General features: G+C 40.4%; 1 long non-coding RNA gene across 1 annotated transcript; it reads left to right on the top strand.

The window, feature by feature from the left end:
- Positions 1 to 3,867: 3,867 nt before the first annotated feature.
- On the top strand, positions 3,868 to 11,571 carry LOC115551175 (uncharacterized). Its single transcript, XR_003977992.1, has 5 exons — positions 3,868 to 4,730; positions 9,285 to 9,369; positions 9,881 to 9,955; positions 10,077 to 10,151; positions 10,397 to 11,571. It is a non-coding gene; the product is annotated as an uncharacterized LOC115551175 (long non-coding RNA).
- The last annotated feature ends 2,315 nt before the right edge of the window (positions 11,572 to 13,886 follow it).

Genomic DNA, 13,886 nt, shown 5'->3' on the forward strand with positions numbered 1-13,886 from the left:
ATTTCCTTCCGATCTTCCATCCACCTCAACTCCAGTGTCCATCCTGGATTGCAAAGATAAAAATGTCAGTTTAAAAAAGAAATAAATCTGTAACTGCTTTAGGAACGATACATTTAGGGCTGCCAAACGTAATTTGGAAGGACAAATGTGTGAACCAATATTAAACAAACGCAAAAGTGCTACGAGCTCATCTACCAGACAAGTGCGACGCTCCAAAACAGATGTGTTGAAGCAATCCCAGCTACCAAACTAAATGCCGACGTGATTTGCTTCTCTGAAGAATGGGCGTCATCGCTTCCTCATGCGAGGGGTCCAAGACATTTAACCGCGCCAGAGGGTGGGTTGGCAAGGAGGTTCATTAAATGCAGCAGTGAAGGGCATCCTTTAACCCAGTCTACGTCAGTTTACTAAGTTGATTGAGCTCACCATAGAATGTTTGCCAGTTTTTCAATTGTGTTGCCACTTCAAAAATCCAAGTGAGGACATAAGGTGGGTGATATGGGAGGGCCTGAAGGGCCCCCCCCCCATATTTTGTCAAACAGCAAAGTCAAACACGGTTAAGACAAACCACGTAGGCTACACAAGACTGCGCTTAAAATATGGTTCTTTGGAACCGTGGTAACAGTCATGTTTAATTGGAAAGATCCGGCATACGGGTCTGTGTGCAGAGTAGGAACGGTGTCGGTGTAGTGACCAAACAGACTTTACATTGCCAAATATGCCCTTCTTATGCGTGCCCTTTTCCCGGCATGGTCCATGCGTTTACACTGTCCGAGGTAAATCGCCGGCTTGAGCTAGCACCCAAATTTACCCTCCCAGACCTTTGGCGGTTTCATTCTGATGTAAATGTGATTCGCGATTTCAAATTCGATATCAAGAATGTAGTTTTGAATAGAGAGACAGTGAAATCTGCGAGCTGCTGATCGTGTGAGACAGATAAACCTAGAGACATATTATCTCAGACATAATGAACATTTCAGGATAAAATAAAATAAAAGAATACATATGCTATCACTTTGATGTTGTCTCTTGCTTTGGTTGAGGATACTGATGGCATTTGGAATAAAGGACTTTCTGAATGAATTTCTAGATGTATACTTTATTAATCCAAACTTGTTGACAGAGAAAAAGTTCGTGCAGTAAGTGATATGACCATACTAACTGTTGTACTGCCTACTAGTACACAAGGAACCATGTGATTCTACTGTATAGATTGGAAAAAATGTCCTTTGAAAACCTCACATGCATATTGGCTGTTGGAGATTGCAAGCAAGGTGCGATTCGTGGTGAAATCAGCTGTGCAGACTGAGATTTTGCGCTTTTTGAAAGGGGTGTTCTGTGTTCACAGAGTAGTCACAGCAGTCTTTACTTTTTAACGACGAGATACCAATTTATTAAACTAATACTCTAAGATTGTATTTAGATCGACATCCATCATGACATATAGTAATGTTTTTAATTACTTATGTTGCTATTTGAACAACAATCAAAAAATACGAAAAAAGATTCTAATAATTTAAACTTGCCATGGGCCCCCCTCTGCCTTGCCCCCCCCAAGCATATCCCCTTTACACCCACAGTCCGTCTGCCCTGGGTATGCTCACTCTGCTCAGCCAACATTAGGCCCATGATTTTGTAGCGAAGTATTATCCATGCTGTTGCATGTCCTTTCCAATAGATGGCAATGAAATTTCAAAAGCTTAAAAAAGATTCTGGGCTTTTGAAGTGAGATTCGGGGCTTCAGTTCCGAAAGCCACCCCCAAGCTCTGCGCCTGAGCGACACCTGTGTATGCACTACGACCAATACACAGAGTCGTTATTTCTTTCTGAGATCAAACTTTTATTTCCTCTCTCTCTCTCTCTCTCTCTCTCTCTCTCTCTCTCTCTCTCTCTCTCTCTCTCTCTCTCTCTCTCTCTCTCTCTCTCTCTCTCTCTCTCTCTCAAACATGGAAGGATAAGTTTCGAAGGGGTAATTATTTTAACAAGCCTCCAGACAGAGCTCTCTATGACCGTCTGTGACGTGTTAGCCGGAAGTGGAAACTCACATTAATAAACACAAATAGTGACCAGGGCTGGCAAAGATTGTGTGATGATTTTATCTGTTGTGACTCTGCAGCTGCTCTGGAAGCCTAAGAGGGGGGAAATCTAAGGCTCAAACATGATATTATCAGGGACATTCTAGCTGTGTCATTTAGAATTGGGTTGAGATCTATTATCACCTTTTGCTGGGTTCCTGGATATGCTGGTGTGGGGGGGGGGGGGGGTGATCAGGTAGATCAGATTGCAAAACAGAGTTTGAGTAGAGAAGTAGATGTTCATATATCCTGGGGGAGAGTGGAGCTGAGAGAAATAATTAAAGAGGGCTTAATGAAGGAATGGCAGAGAGGGTCGGAAAAAGAAATCAGTAGACTATATCAGTAGAGAAAAAATTGGAGAGGTTGCATTTTCTGTTAATTGTTTTACCGCTCTCTATAGCCCAATATGGATACAATTTGGAAGAGTTCGCCTTGACCGATGTGACTTTGTCTACACCAAGTTTGATGAGGATTTGTTTAAGTTAACCTTGTCTTTCGCTTTCTTAAGCTCATTGGCTACTTCAACTCTGTCTTCCCAAGGAACTGTAAGTTCAATGAAATAAACGATCTTCTCCAAGTCCGACCAGAATAGCATATCAGGTCTTGGTCTAGTGCTAACTATATGTGGAGGTTTAGCCATCTGTTGATAAAGATCTGCCATCATTTCCCAGGCTCCTCCACTATTTAGCTGCCTGGCTCTGTGCCTGGCTCTAAGTGGTCTAGCCTTTTTTCCCCTGACGTACAAAGTTAATTTGCCTACCCTCTTTACTAGTGGCTGATGAATGAACTTCTCTCCGTTTATCATCAACAGCAGCTGCCAAACATTTCAATACCTGGTTGTGACGCCACGTATCTCCCCTGGGAGAGACTGACCTTGCATCCTGATAGGATATGGCAGAGGCTGCACACACAAGAACATAGTGTGCATGTCTCATCCTCACCAAACCATTGATTTATGTTCTGGGGAGATGGGAGCACATCATGCGTAGCACCTATCATGATTCTGATCCTGCTAGCCTCCATGCTCCATAGATCTCTCCATTTTACATTCTTCTTCTTCTCCACTCCCTCCCAGTTCACCCACTGCCCTTGTTTTGCCTGCGACACTGCCTTAGTACATCTTAACGTCCCCTCCTGTCTATGTATTTCTTCCATTAACATTTTCCTCTTTTCTCCTGCAGAAGCCTTACCCCACGAGGGTTTTCCTGCGTCTCAGCCTAAGCCCCTGCCAAGGCTGAACATGGCCCAGGATATCCCTATGCCTAAGCGCTGATTGAGCTTGCTGAATCGCTTGTTTTTGTTTCCATTTCCTCCCTACATTAACTGTGGGTGCAACCCTCATCACTGGGTCCTTGGACTCAGCAAGAGTAATTTCCTTTTTCTTTTGTTGTAATTCTTTTTACAACAATTATTTTAAGAACAAGCAAATAAACTAAAAAACAGACAGGAAATAAGAAAGAAAGTAAGAGTAATTTCCAAAATAACTTTAGTGCACTTAAATTCTTCTGTCAGACAAGATATCGGCAATTCTACAATGCCATTCCCAAACAAGGCTACACTGCTTAGGCAGCGTGGACTTTATTTATCCTGGAACTTCATAAATGTGCAAGATTGCTCCATACAACATATAACACTGACAACATAGCAACGTTGGAGTAGCCTACCCACATAATGAATTGTAATACATTGTAATATTGGCCAATGACAGTTCTGTCATAGGCCTACATAGCTAAACAAGCAAATTAAAATTAAATACCAACGCAACTGAAATGTTTAACAATATTATAAAAATGACGTAGGTCACAGCGATCTCAATGATATGTGTGATTTGTGGTTTCCACACAGGGTAGCGCAAATGGCTCATCGATCCCACAATAGGTTATTAGAGCTCATCAGCACAGGTGGAGCTTGATTGTGGGGCTGGATGAGCAAACAGTTTTTGACCATGATACCGTAATGCTCCCGTTCTTTGTCTTTGGATCTTTTGAATAAGGTGAATCGCAATGATCGCAAGCAGAGGAACGTGAGTTATTGAGTGCACGCGTCCAACAGCTGAACCAGTCTACAAATCCCTCTGCGACTTTAAGTGATAAAAAGTCACCACAGAGCCTAAAAACCTCAACGTCATTCGTCACAAAAGTAGGAGAAAAAAACTCGGACTCGAGGAAGTTAACGGGGCCATGCACTGAGCCATCTTGGATGACGGGTCGAAACAACAATTGTTTTACTATGACTCCTTTCAGCTGCCCACCTCTCCTTTTCCTGTAAAAAATAAATAAATAAACGGCTAATAAAATTATTGAGGTGGCGTTTTGAAAAGAGATAACTTACATTTTATTAGTAGGCTACATGGTACAAAGATGATTATGAGCCTTTGATTGATATCCAGACTTTTTTTGCGAAGACACATTCCTGTTACCAATCCCCACTTGGAGTGAACGGAGATATCTACTTGGCCGCTGAGCACTGGTGGATTGTGGAAGTTTGCACTGCTCCTGGGGACCTAGGGTGTGACCACGAGGGTTTGCTCACCTTCCTCTGGCGAAGAGGAACCAAGCGGCGAGCGAGTGAGGAGCGCCTTTGTTCTCTTTTCTGACTTTCGCGGGACTTTCCACGGACCTTCACGGACGTTCATGGACAGTCATTCTCCTGGACGTGAGTAAAGTGTTCTCTTTACTAGGATTTCCATCAACAGGCCCGCAACGGGGGGTTTCTTAAAGGATTGTTTTCTTTTGTTTTCTTTGATCATATTATGCCGGCTTAGGTTATTACTATTATTAGGCTACTATTGCTTATAGCCTGTGTTGTAATGTATTCAAAATGAACAACGTTTAGGTAGGCTATTTTTGCCAAACCTGGTAACTGTGATATGCGTAGTATTTTATAGTTCATTCTAAAATAAGTAAACATTGAAATACTTAACCTTTTGTTGGTTTGCTTACTAGTAGGCCTACAGTGAGTGTCGATATATTTGTGTATGTTTAGTAGTGTTTAATATATATATATATATATATATATATATATATATATATATATATATATATATATATATATATATATATATATATATATATATATACAGGATTATAGCCGTAGGCAAATTTCAATCCTGACTGGAAGATGGTCCCTAAATAAATTTAAAAATAAAGCGAAATAAAACAAATCATAATATATAGTAAAACAGACACAAACTGATTAAAACATCATAACATACATAATAAACAGGGTTAACTGATCAACGGCAGTGGACAAATTATAAATTATCCCAGCTAGTGACCACATGTTTGATTTTCCAGAAGCCATTTTTTTTAGATGTTTGGAAAATGAGGTGAGAGTTGGTAGTTTGCGTATTGCACTTGGTATGGAGTTCCAGGTATTCGTTGCTATATAGGAAAAAAATGCCTGTCCAAAGGCACTTCTCCTAAAGGGAACTGTGCAATTACCTTTGCAGCCTGCTCTGGTTGGGCTGTTTGTATTCCTTTTGATATATTTCTGTAAAGGAGGTGGAGCAAAACCATAAATGATTTAAAAAAACTAAAATAGTGTCAGTGTATTTCACTGTGTTTTCCATAATTATTTAGCAACTCAAGTTTCTTTAAAATCAAACAGTGATGATACATTCATTTTTAAAACTTTCATAGCTTGTTTATATGTTGACTCTAGGGACTTTAGAATCGTCTTACAAGCTGAAGCCCAACTTGTTATGCAATAGGTCATGTGAGCCAAGATCATTGCATCAAAGTATAGCCTAGCTGCTTCAAAAGTAATATTGTTTTTTCTATAACTAAAGTTGGAAAAGTTCAATTTCATTTAGTTGACAGTTTTTTTTGTGTGCTGTTTGAAAGTCACGGTATTTCAATTCTTGAACTGTGTCAAGCTTTTTTTCTCCAACAAAAATATTAGGGTCTGTGTCAGACTTGTTTACTCTTTTGGAGAAATACATAGCAACAGTCTTCAACACATTTAAGTGCAGTTGAGAGCTCTCTAACCAGTTGCACACATTACTCATTACAGGTGTAAGTTATTTTGCAGCTTGCGCTTTGTCTTTGGTGTGAACATAGTACAGCCTCATCTGCAGTTGGCCGGTCACTGTTGGTGGACAGTAACTTTCCAAGTCATTTATGAATAAGCTAAATAATAGAGGTCCTAGAATTTAACCTTGGGGTACTCCTAGGTTATTCTCACAAGGCATATGTTTTGAACTCTAACACGTTGATGTCTTGAGGAAAGATATGATTCCATTCATTTTAGGGATTTCTCAGAGAAATTAAAATGAAAAAAAAATGAAGGGTGCTATTTGCATATTAATAAATTAAAATAGGGAATCCACACTAATAATTAAGGAAACAAGTTGGGCTAAATAACCTAGGGCCATGCCCTCTATTATTGGGGTAAAAGGGGTTACAAACACCATGTGATTGGCTGTGAGCTGAGGAGCACGAGACGATACGGTGGAATAACCTCCAAATGATCACATTAACTTATGTGTGATCTCGATATTAATATCTGTAGTTGGATGTACAACCCCAATCTAATAATATCCATACTTTTTCAAAGATGTGTCATCATAGGAGAACCAGACAATCCTACTACCTGTGCCCTGGTACATAAAATGAGGTGACCCATGTCGAAGCGTCACCGTGGGTCGGCTTAGCTCAGGAGGTAGAGCAGTTGTCTTGTTACTGAATGGTTGCTAGTTTGATCCCCAGCTCCTCCTAGCTGAGTGTTGATGTGTCCCTGAGCAAGATACTTAACCCTAACTGCTCCTGACGAGCTGGCTGTCGCCTTGCATGGTTGTCTGTCTGTCTGTCTGTCTCTCTCAAACATGGAAGAATAAGTTTCGAAGGGGTAATTATTTTAACACGCCTCCAGACAGAGCTCTCGATGACCGTCTGTGACGTGTTAGCCGGAAGTGGAAACTCCCATTAATAAACAAACACAAATAGTGACCAGTGCTGGCGAAGATTGTGTGATGTTTTTATCTGTTCTGACTCTGCAGCTGCTCTGGAAACCTAAGAGGGCGGAAATCAAAGGCTCAAACATGATATTATTAGGGACATTCTAGCTGTGTCATTTAGAATTGGGTTGAGATCTATTATCACCTTTTGCTTGGTTCCTGGACACGCTGGGGTGGGGGGGGGAATGATCAGGTGGATCAGATTGCAAAACAGAGTTTAAGTAGAGAAGTAGATGTTCATATATCCTGGGGGAGAGTGGAGCTGAGAGAAATAATCAAAGAGGGCTTAATGAAGGAATAGCGGAGAGGGTCGGAAAAATAAATCAGTGGTAGACTATACTATATCTCTTTACAATCTCAAGTTAAAATTAAAGCTGCAAGCAGCATTTTAGGGGTGCCAAGCCTAAAGCTGACCAATAAGACCCTGTCAGACCATTAAGACCCTGACAGACCATTAAGACCCTGAGGCAGACCATGAAGACCATGATAGACAACAAGCCGTTTTTGTTTCCATACGGTTGACAACGCTGGAATCACCTCAGCTTGGATCAGTTGATGGGGGTACAAAATGTCAGCATTTTCAGTTAATTGATATAGCTCCCCCTACCGCCTGATCTGGGTGAATTTGGAGAGGTTGCATTTTCAGTTAATTGTTTTACCGCTCCCTATAGCCCAATATGAATACAATTTGGAGGAGTTCATCTTGACCCATGCAAATTTGACTACACCAAGTTTGATGAGGATTTGTTTAAGTTAACCTTGTCTTTTGGCATAAAGTTATTTTTGGACGATTTTGAGCCTCTGGCGGCCATGTTGTTTTGTCAATCAACTTCATTTTACTTGAGAAGTTGTAATTTTGGTCCCCAACAGCCACTAAATTGGTCCCGCTCAAATCAAACATTCCGTCTATGAATTGTGGTGATTTTACATTACGTCAATGAACTGGCCACGCCTTTTTCGATGCCACGCCCTAATTGAAAATATTTTCAGTTTATCTTGTTCAGAATTTGATTTTGAACAACTTTTGTATTGGACTCAAGATCATAGGAGTCCAATTTGATGTTGATATAAGCATTTAAGTCTTACAAGTTTTAAACCACACCCTTTTTTTTTTTTTGCTATAGCGCCACCTTTGGGCCAATCAGTGTAATATTTGCTCTCTGTTAAACTTGAGTCAGCCTCTACAGCTGTAGTAACTTTCATAAAAAGCGTGCGAGCGGTTTAGGCTGTGTAAGTCAAACGTGGCGGAATAATAATAATAAAACTAACAATTACAATAGGTTGCCTTCGCACCCTAAAAATATGGGGGCAGGACTAGATGTCTGGTGTCTGGTTACCAGACCCCAGAAGAACAAAATGTCTTACGTGTCCGGTGAGTAGATGCTTTAGGCAATATAACCATTCAACATCCTATTTTATTCTATATATTATGTTATTTATTTGTTGCCGATAACCTATCATGTAAAATAAAGTGTCTGTTTGTTTATATAGACCAGATATCGTACTTCTATACGAAACCTTAGTAATCAACACATAGCGGTGGTCGATTCGTTGTTTAAATGCAGTGGTTTGGTTGAATAACACAATTTCTGATCACTATCAACAAGTTTCCTGGGGGGGTTACTGGGGAAGCGTTTGTGGGGTACTAACAACTGGACATACCTAAATAATTGGTTGAAATTAGTGTTTTGACCACAAGCTGAAAAAAGAGCAGAGTGTTCGCCATTTTTCTTTGTCTTCTCATACAGTAACTGCGGAGGGCAAAAGTATAATTATGTTGCCGTTTTTTTAACTCGGTGAGGTTGTGTTCCCACCTTGTAATTAACGAATGAATGACATACCGCAATTGTTAACATCGATCTCTCATAGTAACCAGTAGTGAAGCCCACAATTCTCGCAAAGCATCACAAGTTGGTGGAAACTTGTGGATTAAAGATACCTCTAGTCTGGTCAGTTGTTGTTGTACATTGATTGGCTAAAGCATAAATTCATATCCCATGGGGATGGTACAGCTATGAGTGGCCTCATTGGCAAATCTTATGAAATGGTATTCCTAAACCTATTATCTGCACTTTAACAAATTTTGGCATGAAATTAAGAAGGTTAAACATTTAATTTATTAAGCCGATGTATCTTTCTGGTGTAATGAGGCATGTATTTTATTTTAAACGTAGGCCTACTGTCCTGTTGACTTGTTCATACAGTATAATACTGTACAGAATAACTAAGTGATTCTGGTCTGTGTCCCTCAGGTCAGACCTTGTCGTCACGGTTGCGACGGAGTTTCTCCTACTTGGTAAAAATGTTTTGGGAAGCAGTTGAGTTCGTCGGCTATTAGTAAGTAACCCCCCACAGAATCAGTCTATTAATAATATCTAAGAGTAACCTTAATTACCTAACACTGAACGCACAAAGGGTTTCCCACAGCAGTTTACAGCTTAGGCGGCCGCCTAAGCAACACACGGCTGCCACCTTAACCACTACGACTTCATTCAATCTCTGTGTAAAGATCAGGCTGCAGGGCAACAGTCTGACAGCTTGCATGAAAAAAGGCATTATATATACCAAAATGACAACTGTATTAACCAAATTTTCTGTGGGAAACCCTGTCACCGTGTAGCACTCTCTCCCCGTGAAAATATTCTTTTTTTTCATCTATATTTTGGAAATATTCTTAGCGAATTGTATTAACACTGGGGTATGTTGAGTCTTGTTTTAATAAAATAACTATTTTAAGTTAATTGTTTGATTTACTGAAGGGAACATAATCTTGTGTTCAATGTAATTGTATACACACCCACATTTAAAGAGTTTTATCTGTACGTCTGATCAAATCACCCGTGTTCAGCTTCACGACAATAGTGGAGATAGATCGTTGGGGTAAAATTGTCCCTGGATCATCACGGTTCCCTGATGACAGAGAGTAAGTACTGTGCTCAAATGTTCTCGACTAAAACTTTTAAATCCTAAGTCATAAGTTTGAACCCTCACTAGCCAATTCCAACAATGATATGACCTCTACTCGCTCTCTCTGCCTCGCTCAGTCCTCCAGGTGGCGGGCGCATGGGCAGGATATACTACAGGGGAGGGCCCGATCCCCCATCAATGGGATGAGGAAGGTGAGAACTAATATTTTAATGTACGGGGGCATTCTTTGGCCATATTGTTGTTTCAACATTTCTAGAAGCACAATTAAAGTAAATTAAGAGGACGGCTGAATGTAAATAAATGAGATAACCCACACTGCCATTATTAAATACCAAAACATATTTATTTATTTTTTCAAAATATCCTTATGGGCTTATGGTTTTTCTTATAATATTAATAGATGTTCTGCACTGACATGTTAAATTTCTCCTTGTAGGTAAACGCCTACACATCCAGTGTAGGCGATGGGCGCATGGCATGTTTACATGTCTGCAATCATGGTCCTTGGTTGCCTCTGCCGTTGGCAGATTTTGATGCCATCCTGGGAATTCCTACATTGTAGGGGCCAGGCTGGCTGATGTGGCAGCCGACTTCAGCTCTGCTCTATCCGCTCACTTGCCTTCATTCTTTCTGCTTCTCACCATTTACTAACCCAGTTGTTCATTTCAAACCCTGAAATATACATTGATGATGAAGTTATGATGTTGAGTTATGTATACATATTAACAGCTAAATTACTATTTACATCACAACTGTTTATTTGAGAAGTTTCAATTTGACTTTCGTCCTCACCACAGCACTTATACAGCGCTAGTTAAATTTGTTAATGACCTAAGAATGAACATGGATGACAAGAAACTGTCAATATTAGTACTTTTAGACTTAAGTGCTGCTTTTGAAACAGTTGATCATGACTACAGCATTATGTTGGCCTCTTCGGTTCAGTTTTAGACTGGTTTAGGACTTATTTGTCCGGCAGAGACTATTTTGTTTCCATTGGTGACCATTTCTCGGCTAACACTAGCATAAGATGTGGGGTTCCTCAAGGCTCCATTTTGGGACCTGTCCTGTTTAATCTGTATATACTACCACTGGGAAATATCATTAGAGAACACGTTTTCATAGCAATGCCGTATACACACAACTTTACATATCTTTATCACCCAATGACATCAGCCCTATCGATAAACTGGTTGAATGCATTGATCATATCAACCTGTGGATGACAAGTTATTTCCTACAATTGAACAAAGATAAGACAGAGGTCTTTAATATCGGGGCAAAGGACCAGAGAGAGATACTGTGTACTAATTAAAAATCCCTGGTACAAAACGCCAAGCCCCTAGCAAAACTCTTGGTATGATTGTAGTCCCTGATTTGAATTTTAAATCTCACATGAGTAATGTAACGAAAACCGCTTTCTATCACCTTAGAAATATTGCTTAAGTGCAACCGCTTCTCTCCCAGGCAGATACTAAGAGACTAATGCATGCTTTTATTAGCAGGCTTGATTATTGTAATGCACTCCTATCTGGCCTTCCTCAAAAAGCTACAAAAAGAGGCCACAGATCATACAGAATGCAGCAGCACGTGTACTGACCAAGACCAGAATGAGAGCACACCTCTCACCTGTCTTAAAGTCCCTTCATTGGTTGCCTGTCAGATTTAGAATCGATTTTAAAATCCATTGTAGTGTACAAAACCTCAGAGGCGGACAGAGTACACAGCTTACTTACTTGAGTAAAAGTACAGATACCCCTTGCTAAATTTTACTCAAGTACAAGTAAAAGTACTACAGTCAGATGTCTACTTAAGTAAAAGTACTGAAGTACTTGTTTTTAAAAGTACTTGAGTATCAAGAGTACAAGAGTATGTTTTCTAAATATTGCATTACTACTGCCACAGTGCTTACATTTATGTATAGAAACGTCCTACATGGAGTTATGAAAAATGTTAAAACATTGGAGAATGTAAAAGGAATTGAAAGTAAAATCAAGTAATTTTCATCTTTTTACCATGGCAATAGCACAATAGTATACTTAAGCAACAGATCACGCCAGGCTGTGGTATGTGCTCATTCTACCACTGTTAAGGGGCGTTGTCCGGCCCCGACGCGCAGCGGAGGGCCGGCGACCCCCTTCACAGTGGTATAATAAGCACATGCCACTGACTGAAGTGATCTATTGCTTTTATACAACGGTTACTGTTATGGCGAAACGAAAGTCATAGACACACTACATTTAAAAAGAAACCAAGAAAGTCAAAGTAGCCGTTTTGTTAAAGACTACCAAAAAGTAGTCCCTCCTGGCTGCCGCTATGCATCAACGGTCGCTATGCAACACACTTTAACGTCCCTCCGAGAGAAGGCTCCGATAGAGCGGTTCGCCGGCAATTTATCCTATGGAGCAGTTCACTCGCCGTGTGCTTAAGCTTTCGTTAGTCTCTCCATCGCCTTGCTCACTTCCGGAGTAACAACATTTACACCCTCTCCATCATCCAACACATGTTTTACTTTGTAACTGTTTCTACTTCCAGGCGCGGAGTGATATGCAAACTTTCACAAAATGATCGGGCGTCATAGCAGTTATGTATATGCTCATTATACAACAGTTGGGAACCAATCAGATCACTGGATTTAGGTCCCCCGTTGTATGAAGTATAACAGTATACTCAAGAACATAAAAACAATTGCTCAGCTTACATAAATATGCAATATCAGAAAAGAAAATTCAGCTAACAATTCTATGTATGTGTGAGTTTCTCCGTTTTTTTATCAATCAAATCAACAATCGTCTCTCATCTAATTCTGACCATGGAGTTGGCTTTGGCGGAAAGCAAAGGTGATTGCTGATAGGCTGAAGGCTGTCCTAATCAGTTTGAGAGGGAATCACGTTTGAGAGGGAAACAACAAATTGAGGGTTTCCGTGATTTTTCTTTTCTCCTTTTTTATTTTTCAGAAGGAGTAACGGGTACTCACGGTTATGGATGGAAATGTAACGGAGTAAAGAGTACAATATTTGCCTCTCAAATGTACTTGAGTAAAGTCATGAGTACTCCCAAAAAATGATACTCGAGTAAAGTACAGATCCCTAAAAATTGTACTTAAGTACTGTACTCAAGTAAATGTACTCCGTTACTGTCCGGCTCTGCAAAACCTACCCACTACAGCATACACTACATTATTTTAGTGTATTCCCCCTCTAGATCCTTAGGGTCCTCTGGCACAGGCATTTCAGTTGTTTCCCGGGTGAGGACAGGGACCTACGGGGAGGCGGCTTTAAGTGTCAATGGTCCTCGCCTCTGGAACAGCCTCCCACAGGAGCTGAGGACTTCACAATCTGTAACCACATTCAGAAGTAACCCTAAGACATACCTATTTCGCTGAGCGAAATAGGTCTGTGTATCACCAAGTGATATAGATACAGATACATTTTGTGATCTATAAACATAGAGAGAGATTTTTTTTTTTTAGGGGTCCAAGCCAACAGGTTGGATCCCTATTGTTTTTGTAGTGTTTATTTTTATTATTTGTACCTCCCTAAAAGTGGTACCACAGCCCAAACCGTAAATGGTGCAGGGACGCCAATTGCATGACTAGATCCAGATCTCTTCGGACTACGCAGACGACAAAATCCAGACACGCCGGTCACTAGGTGGCGCTATACCAAGGGAAAACGCGTTTGGGGCTATAACTCCCACACCGAACCTCCCACAGTCAAAAACTTGTACCCACATATTCACTGGAGTCTGCTGCATCTTTTGGCCTAGGCCACGCCCATTTGCGTCTATGAATATTTTTCGCTAAATCGCGAAAACCGCAAAACTTTTCCATACTCCTCCCACATTTCTTGACCAATCGACACCAAACTTTGCACACGACATCTTCAGACGCACACGCAAAGAAATTAAAGGACAGTTTTTTGATT

The sequence above is a fragment of the Gadus morhua genome, chromosome 1 (assembly GCF_902167405.1).
Source record: "Gadus morhua chromosome 1, gadMor3.0, whole genome shotgun sequence".
NCBI classification, from domain to species: Eukaryota; Metazoa; Chordata; class Actinopteri; order Gadiformes; family Gadidae; genus Gadus; species Gadus morhua.